The sequence below is a fragment of the Neophocaena asiaeorientalis genome, unplaced genomic scaffold (assembly GCF_003031525.2).
Source record: "Neophocaena asiaeorientalis asiaeorientalis breed wild unplaced genomic scaffold, Neophocaena_asiaeorientalis_V1.1 scaffold223, whole genome shotgun sequence".
Classification (NCBI taxonomy): Eukaryota; Metazoa; Chordata; class Mammalia; order Artiodactyla; family Phocoenidae; genus Neophocaena; species Neophocaena asiaeorientalis.
In genome coordinates, this window is record NW_020175045.1 from 2,998,721 (window position 1) to 3,016,612 (window position 17,892).

At 54.6% G+C, this 17,892-nt stretch overlaps 1 long non-coding RNA gene across 1 annotated transcript in view; it reads right to left on the reverse strand.

The window, feature by feature from the left end:
- The window catches only part of LOC112412070 (uncharacterized), a 53,280-nt gene that overhangs the window by 5,864 nt on the left and 29,524 nt on the right, over positions 1–17,892 (reverse strand). Inside the window, exons 3-4 of the long non-coding RNA XR_003005729.1 lie at positions 7,085–7,178; positions 5,500–5,629 (exon numbers count right to left, since the gene is read on the reverse strand). This is a non-coding gene — a long non-coding RNA (uncharacterized LOC112412070). The remainder of the gene's footprint in view (positions 1–5,499; positions 5,630–7,084; positions 7,179–17,892) is intronic.

Genomic DNA, 17,892 nt, shown 5'->3' on the forward strand with positions numbered 1-17,892 from the left:
CATTGCCCGAGGGTCGATTAGGACGTCTGGAGTTGATTAGACTCTGACACTGATGAAGCCCAGAGGTAATTAGTGAGAGAAAAAAAGTCCTGATCAGTCCTCAGCATAATTCTCTCCAATTATTCAAAGTTCATGCCTGCAGGGGGTGGAACATCTCCAGGAATATTTATTTATATCCCGAGTTTTTTCATCAACTTTGTGAATCTAGTTAATAATCACCAGGACTGAACTTGTTAACTTGGAGACTTCGATGGGGCCAAGCCGGTCTGACGCTCAGAGGCTCAGCCAAGGGACACTGGGGCCTGTCTTTTCTCCCCCGGAAGAAGCCTGGGGTTGCCACCGACATGTGTCACTTGGGCCTCACCTGGAGCTTGTGGGGGGCAGGGTCGGCGGCAGGCCCTTCCTGTGGGTAGGAAAGTGGGAGGACGTAGGAGCAGCCACGCGCCCGGGGCCACGGGAGGTGGCTCCGCAGCAGGGCTCCTGTCCTGGGGACAACCTCTGGGTGGAGGCTAACATGGGGTCTTGGCCATCTGCTGTCCCCGGCCCGGCCTGCCCTGCTCTCCCTGGGTGCCCGGGACTGCAGCCGGTCTTCACCCCTGCACAGTGCACGCTTTGCCAAGCTGTGCACACCCCCAGTGGTCAAGGAGGCCCCTGCTGGTGGCTTAAGGCCCAGGCCAGGTCCTGTCTGTTTGTGGCTGGCAAGACAAGGCAAACTGCTGACCACAGGTGAGAGGGGTGTGGCCGGGGCCCAGCCGCACAGCTGCCAGGTGTGTGCGGTGGGAGAGCCCGCTTCCCACTCCGAGCCTCAGCAAAATCTCACGGGGACAGGCAGGGTCCCGGAGGACCCCTGAGGTTTTGGGGAAGTCCCAGGGCAGATATGGGGACACCACGGTGACTCTGGTGACTCTGAACTTGGAGCACAATTGCTTGAGGACAGTGTGTAATTCTGTTTCCCGGTATTGCCCAGCTCAGACCTCCTATAGCTCAGGGACCAGGTGAATGGGGGGGGGAGGGGGGTCTAACTCCAGTCTAATCAGTTCCATTAACAATGGAAGGAGAAAAATCAAACATTAAAGAGAAAGGTTTTCGGGCTTCCCTGGTGGCACAGTGGTTAGGAATTCGCCTGCCAATGCAGGGGACACAGGTTTGAGCCCTGGTCCAGGAAGATCCCACATGCCGCGGAGCAACTAAGCCCGTGCGCCACAACTACTGAGCCTGCGCTCTAGAGCCCGCGAGCCACAACTACCGAGGCCGTGTGCCAAAAGTACGGAGCCCGCAAGCCACAACTACTGAAGCCCATGCACCTACGGCCCACGCTCTGCAACAAGAGAAGCCACCACAATGAGAAGCCCGCGCACTGCAACAAAGACCCAACGCAGCCCAAAAATAAATAAATAAAAATGAAAGAGAAAGGCTTTCCATTCATCAGGTAAGTGCCGCAGCCTCTGATGCAGGTGAACAGAGCCCTCCCCCGCCAGGCCGCGCCCCCTCGGCGGCCGCCCCTCCCCCTCCATCCTCAGACCCTCCGAGTTAACAAGCTCGAGGACTTTGCAGGTCTGGAAAGCTAACGCAGGGTTTAGCTTTTGCCCTCAGAGGCCATGGGGCAGCATCTGGCAGGGCTGGCGTTCTTGGGGGGCTCTGGGCTGGGTGAATCAAGGTCCTTTCTGCCTGCAGAGTGTGGGGTCCATGCAGGTGCAGCTCTAAAAATGGTCGCCTCACTACTTTCATGTCCCACACGCCCTTCCAGAACCCTCCACTCCCGTGCCGAGTGGTGGAGTCCGTTCCAGCCCTGCGTTTGCGGTGGTCCCCAGGACGCAGCGTGATGAAGTGATGCTCTGTGACTCCGGACGCTGGCCACAAACGGCGACACCACTGCCACCTGGCTCTGTCCTGGGGACACAGACACCCCCTTCCGCCCACAGACTGCCCCCGCTGCAGCTCACCATCTGGAATGAGGCCCCTTCACCCGGGCAGGATGCCCCACCCAGTGCCTCGGCCAGCAGAGACCAGCGTCCAGTCCACGCCCAGCCCCGCCCACGGTGCAGATCTGGGAGCAGAATAAAGCGCTCTTGTTTCAGGCCACTGAGCTTGGGGCACTTTGTGGTGCAGCAACAGTACCATCAGAACGGGGGGAGCAGGGTGGGGCTGGGCTACAGTGGTCCAAGCTGTGCCCCAGCTCCCCGGCTCTGCCCCCACTCCCACCCCCGGCTCCAGGCGTAAGCGGCTTCCGGGAGGAGATGAGGCCGGGGCTGCCTCTGCCTCCTTTCCCTTCTGGTCTGCATCCTGGAACTGAAGGCTCCAGTTTTCAGTGCGGAGGCTCAGAGCTCCGCCTCCCTCTGCCCCCTCTCTTCTCTGCTGCCGTCCAGGCTGCCCAGAAGAGCCCGCCTCAGCATCAGATGACGCTCTTTTTGGATTAATTTAGCCCAAATCAGCAAGGGATCTCCTCATTAGGAGATTTAATGAGGAGCTTATTAGCTGGGCGGTTCAGGGAAGGGTATTTGCTCCGTCTGCCCAGGTAATGCTGCTTCAATCCAGCCAAGAGGAAGTTCGGAGACACCCCCGTTCCCCCGTTCCCTTGAAGGTTCAGCAACCCCACCAAGGCGAAGGAAGAAGAGGGAACTGGGCACCCACTGGCCACAGTAAGAGGCCTGGCTGCTGGGTCCGGCGTTGCCACTGACCCACTGGCCAATCCCAGTCAACACCCCGCCCCACCCCCGGCCTCAGTTTCCACATTTGCGCCCTGACGGAGTTGGGCGAGATGAAGACGACACGGGGAGATATAATCGTTCAGTGCTTGCCACGTGCTGGCCCAAGTAACAGCATTCACCAGCAACAGGAATCCTGCCAACAGCCCAGGGAGGGGGTGCTCGATCTGCCCGGTTACAGGGAGCTGCTGGGAACATCCGCGCACCATTTTTGTGGGACATACGCGTGCGTCTCTCTTGGGTGAGAACCTAGGAGTGGAGCAGCTGGGTCTGGGTCGAGGGCAGGCGTTTCACTTCCCAAAGTGGCTGCCCCGCTTCCCACCCACCGTCAGTGGACGAGCGCCCCAGCTGACCACACCCTTGCCGACACCCGCTGTGGTCGGTCTTTGCTCATACTAGCCTTTCCAGGAGGCGTGAGGCGCCGCCGTGCTGCGGTCCTCATGTGCCTTTTCCTAGTGACTAATGATACTGAGCATCCTTTCAATGTGCTGAAATGTCTGTTTAAATACTCGGCCCATTTCAAACACTGGGCTCTGAGTCTTCTTATCGCTGAGTTATGAAAGGTCTTCATATATTCTGAATACAAGTCCTTCATCAGATATATGTTTTGCAAATATTTTCTTCTAGTCTGCAGCGTGCCTTTTCGTGGGAGAAAAGAACTTAGGGACCTTGGGTTTGGCAAACATTTCTCAAATGTGACACAAAAAGCACAGATTGTAAAATAAAGTGGACTTGATGAATATTTAACGTGTTTGCCCCTTCAAAAGACACTGTGGTGCCCACTTTAAAGATGGGAAGAGTGAGACATGAAGGGCTAAGGCATCTTGCCTTTCCTCTGTGAGTCTGGGCAGGAGTGTGGTGAGGGGAAGAAAAGGACTTGCCTGGGGTGACCCCGCTCCCTGCTCAGCTCTGTGGCCTCAGAATCTTATCCAAATTACTGTCCGGCCCCCACTGGTTACCGAGCGGGTGGGAGGCCACAGCACTGCCCAGCGAGGCACCCCTACTGCTGAGTGGTGGCGCCAGCCTTGCAGCCAGGGGTCTGGCCCCAGGGGAGGTTCTGAGGCTCAGAGACTGAGTGTGTGCCCTGTGGCTGCAGGGCTGGGGGGTCCCAGGAAGGCTGGGAAGCAGAGACTGTCAGAGCCCGTGAAGCGGCAGGAGGTGGCCTTGGGAGAGAAGCCTGGCCCAGAAACAAGGAGTTGGGCACATGTGGGGGCCAGCTGGGGACCCGGGGGGCACTCAGCACAGGCTCTGTGCCGCCACCAAGCACCTCATGGGACCTCACAGGCCCCTGCCTTGGCCCCAAGGTCAGACTGGGGCATGGGTCCCCTAGGCTGGTCATACCCTCAGAAGGCATCTACCCTGGTTCACGGATGGCCCAAGAAGGGAGGGGGGCCCCCGAATCATACAGGGGGGCCACGGTGAGGTAGGGCCAGCCCCAGCATTACCTACCAGGCGAGGGGGCTTCTCAGTCTCCACTGGGCCTCCCTGCCTCCAGGCCTCTCCCACAGGAGCTGGCGACACAGCAGCCCCCCTGCCACCACTCCAAAACCTGGGATGGCCCCCAATTCCACAGACTGTCCGGGCGCCAGGCCCTGGGCTGGGCGCTGGGGACGCAGAGGAGGGGACATATGGGGACACGGTTTCTGCTGGCCGACGTCTCAGCTGGGTATCCCAGGCCCTCTGTACGACTCCGGCAGAGTTCTCAGGTGCTCTGGCCCTCGCTGACCTACAACTGACCCATCCTTCTTAGCTCTGGGCTTGCTCTTGGGGCTGGGTTGGACTTCTCCTCCAGGATGCCTTCCTGGGCCCCATAAACCCTGGAGGCCCAGCTTGGGACACAACAAGGACCAGAGCGACTCACAAAGCCCCCACCTCAGTCCCTTCGTAGGAGAAATGGGACTATCTCAGGGAGGGGCCTATGAGCTAACGTGTGCATGTGTCTGCTGTGGGTGCAGAGCTCTTTGGAACCTGGAAAGCGCTTCGCGCGCTGGCAGCCTCTGAGGACACGCCCTCCCGCTATCGGCGCCCTCGCGCCCGGCTCTTCCCGTGCTGAATGGGCCGATTCCCAGGGCCGTGAAACGTTGCACCTCCCCTCCCTGCCATCTTGGGTCACTGGCTCTGGGAGGCCAGCCGCCGTGCCGTGAGGACACTCGGCCTGAGCAGGGGCCAGGTGGGAGGAACCGAGGCCTCGGCCACTACTGACCCTGAGCCACCTGGACGGGGAGCCTCCGGCCGCAGTCAAGCCTTCAGATGCAGCCTCGTGAGAGCCCCTGAGCTGGAACCACCCAGCTAAGCGACCCCCAGATGCCTCACCCCGGAAATTATGGGAGATAATACGCATTGTTCTACTTCACTAAATTTGGGGGAGATTTGTTATGTAGCAAGAGATGTCGAATACACAAACCATTTGCTTTGTGAACCAAAAATAATGATAATAACAATGATAAAGTATCTTTGCAGGAGCAGTGGTTTGGAGCTGCCCCCGGGGGCCACCGTGACGGCGCCGGGTGGGGCTTCCCCGTGAAGACGCGCGCTGAGAATGCCCACACACCCAGATCGCCCAGCAGCTGCCTCCAAGTCGTTTCGCCCAGGCAGGGGCTGGAAGGGGGTCTCAGGACCCCCTTCTCTGCCTCCCCCCGGTCCAATTATTGCCCCTTTCAGCAGGAAAAGCCCTCACACGGTTTCCCCCATCCATGGCTTATGCAATCAAGTCTCTGTTCTCACTCAAAAACGCTTTCTTTCTCAAAAAGCCTTGCCCTTGCAAAAGAAATCCTCTGCACTTTCGGAATCTTACCTCTGCTGAGAGTTTTTAAAAATTCATCCAGAAAGTCAATTGATTTCTTTGTTCTTCGCTGTGTCTGCTTCCCCCCTGAGGCAGCCGGGGCCCCGATTCAGTGGGCAGAGGCCACAGAGAAACAAGAAAACTGTGGAAGAGACAAAAACCTCCGTTATTAACTACAGACTGTATGCTGTCACAAGTGGGCCCAGGCTGCCAGGGTGTCAGGGCGAGCCCCAGGACCCAGTGGTGGCGGAGCCGCGGTGGGTGGATCGGGGTCAGCTGCCTCCCCCAGGCCCCCAGCCCTAGCCTTCCCGCCAGCCCAGAGGCCACCCCCTGGGATGTTAGTCCTGCCAGCCCTGCATGCTGCATGCTCTGTCTAGCCAGGGACACACGTGTCGGTGCAAACGGCCCTCGGTGTGCACAGGTGAGGTGGGGGGTACGGTGGTGGCCAGAGCGGGGCTTTAGTTCACTGCTGACATCAGCTCAGAGGGGAGAGCAAACCTGAGGCTTCCCCAGGCCCCTGCCCTGCCCCTTGGGCCTCAGTGGCCCCCACTGCTCGCCTCTCTGTCCTCTGTGCTTAGCCACTGCCTCCTCGGGGTACCTGGAGGCTCCCACTGGACACAGACAGTGAGGGGCACCCCTGGATGCCCAGTTAATGCCACCTGCACCAAGAGGGGACATGTCTGGGGCCCCCACTGCATTGCCCTGTGATGGGGACCTGAGCTCCTGGGATCTTGGCACAAATAGGTGCAAATGGTGATCTGTGTCTGTCCCAGAGTCAGTGGCATGAAAACCCCCCTCAGACTTGGCCCAGCCCCTCATCCTTCTTGGGGAAGGCGTGTAACCCCGTCAGCTTCAGATTTTGACTGTCCTTGTACGGAAGTCAAAGAAAACCAGAGTGTGAAGGGCCCTGGGAAATCACTTCATTCAACCTGCTCGTTTAAAGACAGAGAAACTTAGGGGCTTCCCTGGTGGCGCAGTGGTTGAGAGTCCGCCTGCCGATGCAGGGGACACGGGTTTGTGCCCCGGTCCGGGAAGACCCCACATGCCACGGAACGGCTGGGCCCGTGAGCCATGGCCGCTGAGCCTGTGTGTCCGGACCCTGTGCTCCGCAGAGGGAGAGGCCACAACAGTGAGAGGCCTGCGTACCGCAAAAAAAAAAAAAAAAAGAGAGAAACTTAGGTCCTGGAAGGTATTTCTAAACCCCAGTGTCCAGCATGGTTGGTGATCGGGAAGGGATGGGTAGGGGAACGTGAAGGTGGGTAGAAGAGGGAAGGATGTGGGTGAAGGATGGGTGGGTGGATGGGTGGGTGAATAGGTGAAGGATGTATGAGTAAATGATGAATAGTTGGATGAATAGGTAAATGGATGAAGGATGGGTGGGGTGGATGGATGGATAGATGGGAGTATGGATGGATGAATGGGTGAAAAATGGATGGTTCGATGGATGGGAATGTGGATGGGTAAATACGTGAATAATGCCTGGGTGGATGGGAACTCACAGCATTAGGCCTCCCACTAGCACCCTAATTTTAGTCCATAAAGTAATGAACTTGTCTGGAAATATGACCAAAGCCTTAGGAAAAACTCTTCCATATACCCAGCTCCGACGGGCTCTTCATAGATGGTGGAGAATAAGTGATGATCCCCTCACCGCAAGAAACTCAGTGGGTAATGCAAGGGGCCCGGCGACTCTATATGGGGGACAACAAACGTTGAGTATGTTAGTTCAGAGAGTGGACACAGTGATGGACAGACCACATCAGGGAAAAGCAGGAGAAGTTCCTGCAAAGTTCAGCCTGCAGGAGAGGAAACAATATAAACCATAACAACGGCCAACTCTCAGAGATCAGTGCAAAGGCTGCACCAGGTCTGGTTTTGTTTGTCTTGAGAGATTGACAAGCGATTTGTAAAATTCACAGGGAATGCAAAAGACCTAGATGAGGCAAAGTGATTGAAAAAGAACAAAGTTGGAGCACTAACACAACCTGATTTCAAGACAGATTATAAAACTATAGTGATCAAGACAGTGGGGTATTGGTATAATACAGACAAACAGGCATGGAGTAGAGTCCAGAAATAGATGCACACATACATACACAGCTAATTTTTGACAAAGGGACAAAGGCAACTTAGTAGAGAAAAAGACAATCATTTCAGCCAACGATATTGGAATATTTGGATATCCATATGTTAAAAAAAACAAACAAAAAATTTTGATCCATATCTCACACTACATACAAAATGTAATTCAAAATGGATCATAGACCCAAATGTAAAACCTAGAATTATAAAACTTATAGAATACAACATAGGAGAAAATCTTTGTGACCTTTGCTTAAGTGAGGATTGTTTAGATAACGATATCAAAGGCATGATCCAAAAAATAAAAATTAATAAACTGGGCATCGTCAAAAGTAAAAATTCCTGGGCTTCCCTGGTGGCACAGTGGTTGAGAGTCCGCCTGCCGCTGCAGGGGACACGGGTTCGTGCCCCAGTCTGGGAGGATCCCACATGCCGTGGAGCGGTTGGACCCGTGAGCCATGGCCGCTGAGCCTGCGCGTCCAGAGCCTGTGCTCCACAACGGGAGAGGCCACAACAGTGAGAGGCCCGCGTACCTCAAAAAAAAAAAAAAAAAAAAGTAAAAATTCCTGTTCTTTAAAGGTAACTGTAAAGAGAATGAAAGGACAACTCACAGAACGGGGGAAAATATTTGCAAATTGTATATCTAACAAAGAATTTATATACAGAATGTGTAAAGAATTCTCAAAATTCAAGAATAATAAACCAAAAAGTCAATTTTAAAACGGGCAAAAGATATGAACAGATACTTCACCAAAGAAGATATGCAAATGGCAAATAAATACCTGAAAAGAAGCTCAAAGCTAATAATCATTTGGGAAATACAAATTAAAATCACAATGAGATACCTCTCAGCACCTATTAGAATGACAAAATTTTAAAAAATCCAATCACGTCAAGCGTTGGTGAGGATTTAGAGGAACTGGAACGCTCGTACACTGCTGACGTGAACACAAAACTGTACAACCACTTTGGAAAATAGTTTGGCAGATTCTTAAAAGGTGGAAGTTAAATGCATACCTGCCATGTGACCAAAACATTTCACTCCTAGGTATCTACCCAAGAGAAATAAAAAGATGTGTCCATACAAAGAATTGTACAATAATCTTCATAGCAGCCCAATTTGCAGTAGCCTAAACTGGCAACAACCCAAATGTCTATTAACAGGTGAATAAACAAATTGTGACATATCCATTCAATGGAATGCTATTCAACAATAAAAAGGAATAAACTATTGATACACACAACATCACCAATAAATCTCAAAAAAAAATAATGCAAAGTAAAACTACCTCTATTAAGAGATGACACAACCTTATACATAGAAAATCCTAAAGAATCTATACACACAAAAGAAACAGAGCTAATAAACAAATTCAGCAAAGTTGCAGAATATAAGATCGACACACAAAAGTCAGTGGTATTTCTATACATTAACAATGAGCAATCTGAAAAGGAAATTGAGAAAACAATTCCATTAACAATAGCATCAAATACTTAATAATAAGAATCAGATACTTAATTATAAATTAAGTAAACCAAGGTCGTAGGTACAAACTGATATAAGGAAATCTATAAAACATAGAAATCTATAAAACATCTAAGTAAATGGAAATACATCCCATGTTCATGGATTGGAAGACTTAATAATGTTAAAATGACAATATTCCCCAAATTGATCTACAGATTCAATGCAATTCCTATCAAAATTCCAAGGCCTTTTTTGCAGAAATGGACAAGCTAGTTCTAAAGTTCATATGGAATTGCAAGGGGGTCCCAAATAGCCAAAATAATCTTGAAAAAGAAGGACAAAGGTGGAGGATTCAACTCGCACTTTCTGATTTCAAAAGTTACTACAAAGCTACAGTAATCAAACAACGTGGTACTGATGTGAGGATAGACATAACGATCAGTGAGAGTCCAGAAAAAACTCATACATCTCTGGCCAACTGATCTCCAAAATGCAGGCCACTACTATTCAATGGGGGTAAATAGTTTCTTCAACGGATGGTTCTGGGGCAACTGGAGAGCCACACGTGAAAAAAATGAAGCTGGACCCCTACCTCATACCATATATAAAAATTAACTCAAAATAAACTTAAAAACATGAACATCACAGCTAAAACTATAAAATTCTTGGAAGAAAACAGAGGCAAATCTTTATGACCTTGGATTTAGCGATGGTTTCTTAGATATGACAGCAAAAACACAAGCAACAAAAGAAAACATAGATAAATTGGACTTCATCATACTTTAAAACTTTTGTGCATCAAAGGACCCCACCAAGAAAGTGAAATGACAGAATGGGAGAAAATATTTGCAAAACATATCTGGTAGGGGTCTAGTACCCAGAACGTATAAAGAACTCATACAACTCAAGAATAAAAAGACAGCCCAATTTTTAAAATGAGCAAAGGATCTCAATAGACATTCATTTCTCCAAAGAAGATATGCAAATGGTCAACAAGACATGAAAAGATGCTCAGCATCATTAGTTAGGGAAACGCAAATCAAAACCACGGTGAGGTACCACTCCACACCTACTAGTTTGACCACAATAATAAAAAAGAAAAGAAAAGAATAGGTGTCGGAAGGATGTAGAGAATTGAACCTCGTGCAAGCTGGTGGGGTGTAAAATGGTGCAGTCGCTGTGGAAAACACTTCGGCAGTTCCAGAATGTTCAACACAGAGTTACCATGTCACCCAGCAATTACATGCCTAGGTACAGACCCCAAAAGAACAGAAAAGAGTTGTTTAAACAAAAACTTGTACATAAACGTTCACAGCAGCAGCATTCACACTAGACAAGAGGTGGAAATAACTCAAATGGCCATCAACTGATGAATGGACAGATAAATAGAATGTGGTCTGTTCATATGATGGAATATTTTTCTGCCACAAAAAAAGGAATGAAGCGCTGACACCTGCTACAACCTAGAGGAACCTTGAAAACGTGATGCTGAATGAAAGAAACCGGACACAAAAGGCCACATATCGTGTGATTCCATTGATATGAAATGCCCAAATAGGCAAGTCCTATTCCGGATTTGCTTAAAATCCTAAAAAGACACATAAGGCTACATGCTATATGATTATATTTATATAATGTTCTAGAAAAATCCAAGCTATTAGTACAGAAAACAGATCCGTGATTGCAGGGACTGGAGGTTGGGGAGGAGGGGGGCCCAACCGCAAAGGGACTTCAAGTGGGACCTAGTATCCAGAGAGCCCGAGAGGTGGGAAAGGAATGAGGGTTCTCTAAAGGTGGGCACAACAGCTCAGACACCTGGCAGGCCGCAGGAAGAAGGAGCTCTGCCCCGCGGGCTCCTGTCCACTGGGGCCCCAGATCGCGGGCGGCTATCCATGCGCCAAGGTCTCACTGAGCACCATGGATTCAAAGATGTGCTTGGCTGTAGTTTCTAAAACTGGCCACGGCTATATTCCTGGTCCCTGGTGGTGGTCAGGACTCTACTCCCCTTTGAACTATGCTCCCTCCTCTTGAATCTGGGTGGGGACCCATGTCTCCACCAGCCAGGACGGTGCAGAGAAGCACTCTGTATGTTCTGGGCTAGGTCACAGACAGGACACCGCTTGTGCTGGGCACTGTCTCCGGGTGCTTGCCCGGCCCCCGCACTGTGAGGAAGCCCAGACCCCACGGAGAAACCGCCAGTCAGCCCTCAGCCCCGTGTGTCACCTGGTGATGAAGGAGAGGCCTAATGCCAGGGGCTCAGCGGCCTTGGCCTTCGAAGGCAGCCAGGCCCGCCTCACACCCAATCTCCCGTGACGACGGGCGGGCAGGCCCACCCAGGGCTCACACGGAGCTGGAGGGGCCCGGAGCCTAGAGGGGGCCCGTGGGACCGGGGTGCAGGCCACACGGGGGGCCTTCTGTGCTCTGTGGCCCCCGGCCTCTCCCCACCCAAGGCTTAGCCCAGAGCTCGAGACCTTGGATCCCATTATCCGCCCCCATCCCCAGGCCAAAGCTCTCAGGCTCCAGATCGAATTACAGGCCCGGGAGAGAGCAGGCGGGGAGATGATGGGCATCCGGGACCCCTCTCCTTCCAGCCCGCCTGGGGTCCCTGGTCTTTGTTGGTGACTTAATCCCAGGCTCTGGGGAAAATACGTGGCCCCCAGGAGAAGCAATAAAACACAGACACTGGCCCCCAGGCTGAGGTGTGCAAGGAAAGGACGATTTATGAGTCTCTGTGACTCAGCTGAAGCTCGGCCTTGAGGCACTGCTTCCCCCACGGCGGGAACTCAGCTGCTGTCCGTCTGAGCTCCCCTCGCTTCTCCCCGCAGACGTGGGTCTGAGTTCTTCTGTGTGTGTGGAGAGGGGCCGCTCTCACCACCGCCTGCCCTGGGGCATTGCCCCATGGCCCTCGGGTGTGGCCCATGTCCTTCAAGACCCCACAAGTCACCTTGGTCCCTGTGGTCACATGGCCTCCAGGGCTCTCTCTGCTTTGCTGGGACGTCCTGTTCCCATCCCTGGCCGGCTCCCTGATTGTCCTTTTATTGATGTGCAGGAGTCCTCTGTGTAGCCTGGGTGTTAATCCCTCGTTGGTTATGCGTATTCTAAATATCTCCTCTGTGTCTGGTGGTCTTATTGCTGTGTTTACGGTGTGCTTTGTCATACCAAGTTTTCTAATTTTGCTCTGGTTGGATTTATCAATATTTCCCTTCATTTTTTGTTTAAGAAGTCTTTCTCCACCCGGAGATGGTAAAAAAGTTTTCCCTGCACACTTAGGTCTCTAACTATCGGGGTCGCATTTCATAGTGATGTGAGGTGGGGTCTCACCTGGTGATTTCGGTCTAGGGGGTGATTTCCCAGGTCCCTTATTGCTTGATCCCTCTTTTCCCTCTGATTAGTATAGCCACCATCCCCTTGTGATAAATGGGGTGGTTTGAGTTCCTGGAAGCCCTAGGGGAGGGGAAATGTGGAAGAGGAGAGAGATGAGTGGGCCTTGAGGGAGCAAGGAGGCCAACTGAGGTGGAGGCGGCTGGGATGCTGGGACCACGTGGCAGACGGAGGATTCCTGGGGGAGGGGCGCTGGGGACGCTGAACAGTTAAATGGGACACTTTTGAGGGATGGGCCACATTGGGATGTCTGTGTTCTGTGATAGAAGCTTCCTTGGACCCCGAACCCTTGTGACGAACCTCCTTTGCACACAGAAGCCTTGTGTGAGGGTCAGGCCTCCGGCGGGGGGGGGCAGGGGCGGGCAAAGCACAGGCCCTGGAGTCAGGAGGCCCAGCCGCCCTGCTAGCTGAGACCCTGGCCTCCTGCAGGCTCCCCACCTGTGAAGTGGGGTCGGGGCAGAGGGCTCCCTGCCCTTGACCTCGGCCCCAGCCTCACCATCCACCTGCTGGAGGGGGTCACCCAGCCCGCTGAGGGACCGGGGCTTGCTCAAGGCCACACAGAGTTACAGGAGAGAAGACCAGGCCTGGGGCTCCGGGCTCCCAGCTGGGGCCCCCTCTCACGCAGGACAGCTACCCCAGCCCTCGGGGAGGGGACACTCGGACCCCCTGGTGACACTGCCTCCCAATCGCCTTCCCCACCTTGGTCCCCCCTCCCGGCTCAGCCACCAGCTCCAGTCCTCACACCACAGTGCCCAGTGGGGCTGGCAGCTCAGATAGGAAACCAGGGGCTGCCTGGGAGGCTGGGCGGGCAGGAGTCCTGGAGCCCTGGGTTGGGGGTGTCTGCTTCCTGGGGCTTCCCTAACAAAGCACCACAGGCTGGACGGCTTAAACAACAGAGACTGATTTTCTCCCCATCCTGGAGTCTGGACATCTGAGATCAAAGTATCAGCAGTGCTGGCTCCTTCTGAGGCCTCTCTCCTTGGTGTGCAGATGGCCGTCTTCCCCTTGTGTCCTCCTGGGGTCGCCCCTCTGTGCGTCTGAGTACTAACCTCCTTTTCTTATAAGGACCCCAGACACACTGGATTAGGGCCCACCCATGTGACCTCATTTTACCGTAATTCTCTTTATAGGCCCCGTCTGCATACACAGTCACACGCTGAGGTGCTGTGGGTAGGGCTTCAACACATGAAGTTGGTGGGGGACACAGTTCAGCCCATAACGGGGGGGTGGGGACAGAGAAGGGTCACGGGAGAGGATGGAGAGGGGTTCGGTGGCAGCGGGGATCTGGCCCCATTACCTGCATTGAGCCTTTGGAGGGGTGGGTGTTTTGGGGTTCGAGAGGGCTGTGCCGGTGTGATGCCTGGGGCATGGGGCTTGCTTTGCGGGTGATGGGGGTGTCGGGGGCAGAGGACCCTCCACTGGGGCCTTGGGCAACACCCGGGGGACCTTCCTGCCCCTGAGTGGGAGGCACATGCTGTCTACCGCGGGCATCACCGGGGAAACACAGATTCAATCCTCAGTGAGATGCCACTTCAGAACCACCAGCTGGGCAAAAATTCAGGTCCGACAGAACGGAGTGCTGGTGAGAGGCTCTGGAGCAACGGGAACTCTCCCAGTGGCAGAACAGCAGATAGGTGTCATCATTTCGAAAATCCGTCCGGCCGTTTCTCCTGGAGTTGCACACACCTGCCCGGGACCCGGCTGCTGAGCTCCTGGCCGCGCGCCTGAACCCCTCGCCCACGTGTGTTGGGACTGGCATGTGATCAAGAAGCGCCGCGAAGAGCACCGTGTGTATTTCACGGGAAATGAATGAATGGCGTTCACGCAGGAGCCCTGGCCCGCGGTTAATGTAAACAGACGATCGACGAACCAGACACAGACCGACTCGGATAAGCCTCGGGAGGGTCATATTTGAGCAGAAAAGCAATGCTGAATGTCAGGGACTCAAGGTACCATCTATGTCAAGTTTAAACATTGATCCTGCAGGCTGCTGGGATGTAAGCATGTGTTGTAAACATACAGAAACACTGTGGGACTGAGCCATGCTGAAAAAAGATCTGAGAAAAGGGCATGTGTCAGAATGTTACGTCTGCTCGGCCTGGGTGCCGGGCTCACAGGTGTTCATCACGTCACTGTCTGCCCCTCAGCCAGCGGAGAATTCTCCTAATTATTCCAGGAGTGGTTTGACCATTCCCAGGTCAAGCGCAGGCCCGGCTCTGCTCCAACCCCTTCCGTGTCTCTGTCCCGAGCAGGGCCTCTTCCCCTCGTCCCCCTGCAGCGAGGAGAGGGCTTCTCACCTGGAAGCCACAGCCCCACCCCCGCCTCAGACACGGACTACCTACACCAGACCTGGGTTTAAATCACACTTAGTGCCTGGGCTGTGTCGAGACCCTCCTGACCCGGAGGTCGCAGAGCAGCAACCCCAAGTCCCCCGAGGTGTGTGGAGGGTGGGACCCGGGGCAAGTAGTCCCAGGTCAGAGGCCATGAGGGATGCTCAGGTGAGACGTGTCCTCATCCAGAGCAGGTCAAATGAGAGGTGGTCCCAGGTCGGCGACCCAGGAGGTCAGATGTCAGCATGGGCCCTGGAGCCCCTTCCCCTGGGTGTGTCTGCGCAGGGGAGAAGGAGACAGCTGGGGGGGGCAGCACCCACACGCCCAGCACTTGAGGCATTGCAGTTTGCAAAGGGCGGGGGTCTCTGACACCTGCCCCAGAAGCCACCTGTGGGCAGAAGGAGCTGGCCAGCTAGGGAGCCACGCCCACGAGAGGGGGACCAGGCTGGTGGCCAGAGAGAGGTTGCCTGCAAAGGAGGGGTGTGCTCCCATTTCACAGGTGAGAAAACTGAGGCCCCAGGAGGACACAGGACCCCCATGAGGCCACACTCAGCTGGGGAGGAACTGAGCTTGGGTCCAAACCAGGCCACTCCACCACCACCCGCCACCTGCTGGGCTGGATCTCATGCTCCTGGGTGGAGGCGACACTTCCGTGTGGATGGTTTACCTCTCCGCCCTGCTCCCTTCTCAGCTCCAGCCCCCGCCTCTCCCCAGACCTTCAGGGGATCCACTGCCCTTTCCCTAGACCTGCTCAAACGGGATGTGTTCAAACAGAGTGCCTCGTTCTCTGCTCCTCGGCAATGGCTCAGGCCAAAACCTCTGATCATACCCTCTTCCCGGCAACGCCCCCAAGGCCAGAGCAAGTCCAGGAGCCCCAGTCCCCGCTCCAGCCAGTGGCCACACCGGGATCTCCATGTTCTCCCACCTTCCACTCCCCAGTGAGGAGGCAGCTCCAGCCTTCAGAGCACAGATCACGTCCCTCGCAGCTGAGCGCCCCGTGGCTTCTCACGTCCCTCCGCGCCCCCAGCCTCAGGGCTTCCTTCCTCTACCTCCCTGCCCTCAGTTCCTCCTGCTCCAGTGGCCACACGGGCCACATTGCTTTGTTTTTCTTTTTCAAACTTGACTTTCAATTTAATTATCTTATTACTGATAGTTTTATGTATTTATTTATTTTTGGCTGCGTTGGGTCTTCATTGCTGCTCACAGGCTTTCTCTAGTTGCAGAGAGCAGAGGCTACTCTTCATTGCGGTGCACGGGCTTCTCATTGCGGTGGCTTCTCTTGTTGCAGAGCACAGGCTCTAGGGGTGCGGGCTTCAGTAGTTGCAGCACGTGGTCTCAGTAGTTGTGGCTCACGGGCTCTAGAGCACAGGCTCAGTAGTTGTGGCGCACGGACTTAGTTGCTCCACGGCGTGTGGGATCTTCCCAGACCAGGGAATGAACCCGTGTCCCCTTAATCGGCAGGCGGATTCTCAACCAGCACGCCACCAGGGAAGTCCCACAGGCCACATTTCTGACCCGCGTTTCTGATCCACCCCAGGGCCTTTGCCCTTGCTATTTCTTCTGCCTGGAAAGCTCTTCCTCCAGATCTGCACGTGGCCAAAGTCACCTTTACAGATAAAGAACCCCAATGGACACAGGGAACAAGCCCTGATGGGAGGAGGAGTGGCCTTGTTGTCATAAAAGAGGCCTAAGTAAATAGTCACTTGGCTGGGACGGTGGAGGGGATTCCAATCTGCTTGAGGGTCTGGATCAGGTCCACCTCTAGGGTCTCTTGTGGCCTTGAGGGGCCTCCGTTTCTCCCATTGGCAATGAAGGGGTAGACCAGATGGCCCCTCAGGGCCAGGTCTGATAGGAATGTGACATTTGGAACTGCCTCCCAGGGGACCTCCAGTCAGTCTGGCCCATCACCCCCAGGAGAAGGACACTCGCACCGGCCAGTCAGGAGACCAAGGCCCTCGGCATGCAGGTGGAGCCAGGAATTCAGCCTCGCCGTGCCAATTTAGTGCAGCCCCCTGACTGGCAAAGCCCATTACAGCTTGTCAGCATACAGCAGGTACCCCCAGCCCAACTTCTCCAGCCTGGATGATGAGCAGACCCGCTCAAGTGGATCTAAGATGCCCCTAATTGGAATCCTGACGATTCGGAAACTAACGATACACTCAACTCATTCTTAATTGGCGTGGTGCCACTGGAGACGCAGGGCGGTGAGAGCCGAGGGCTGGCTCTGACATGAGCCATCATTAGAGCTCCTCAGGCAGCTCTGCACCCCTGCACCCCCGGAGCCGTGGCCCGGCAGACCCCACCCCACCTCCCCAGTCTTCTCTCTGACAGCTGGGTCTGGGGCAGCTGTTTCTGAGGCTCCTAGGGGGCCCCGGGTCCTGTGCTTGCGAAGATCCCCACCCTTCTGGGGTGCTGGGAGGTCTCTACTCTCCCTCATCGCCAGCATTGCCTCCCTGGGTCAGCCTCAGCTGGTCTGACGGGGACCTCATTAAGTGTGTGGGGAAAACCAACCAGAGCATCGGGCCCACGTGGCTTCCCCTGATGTAAGTTCTCAGTGCACAGCTCCCGACCCTGTTCTGAGCCTCACTTTCCTCAAATGCAAATGGAGATAAAGTTGCTGGTTCAGCCTTTCCCCCAGCTTGTTGGCAGGCCACACTCAGTGCATGGCCAGGCCCTCGGAAAGACAAAGGAACGTGTGAGGGGTGCGGGCCCCACCGTGCCCTCCTTTGCGGGTGTCCAGGCTGGGCGCACAGGCACGGCTAGCTCCGGACGACCAGCCAGCACAGCCTGAGTCCAGGCACAGCCCCGCACGCGGGGTCTGTGAGGAAGCCCAGAGCTGTGTCGGTGTGCTGGGACCAGGCCCCGCAGAATGGGGCTGTGAGGCGCCCCGGGAGCCGGGGACAGCGACCAGCTCCGTCAGGGAGACTCCAGCCTGGGGCCACCTGAGCTGCCTGGCGACCCTGCTCAGAACCCATGAGGTTCAGCTGGCCTGCTGCCCACTCCGGCCGGGCCCCTCTCTTCTCCCAGGGGCCCTTCTCCTCACCCTCGTCCTCAGACAGGGGCGTGAGTGGGCAGGGGTCCCCAGTGTTCCCTGGCACGGCTTCCAAGCCACATCTCTCCCCACCCCCACCCCCAGCCACACTT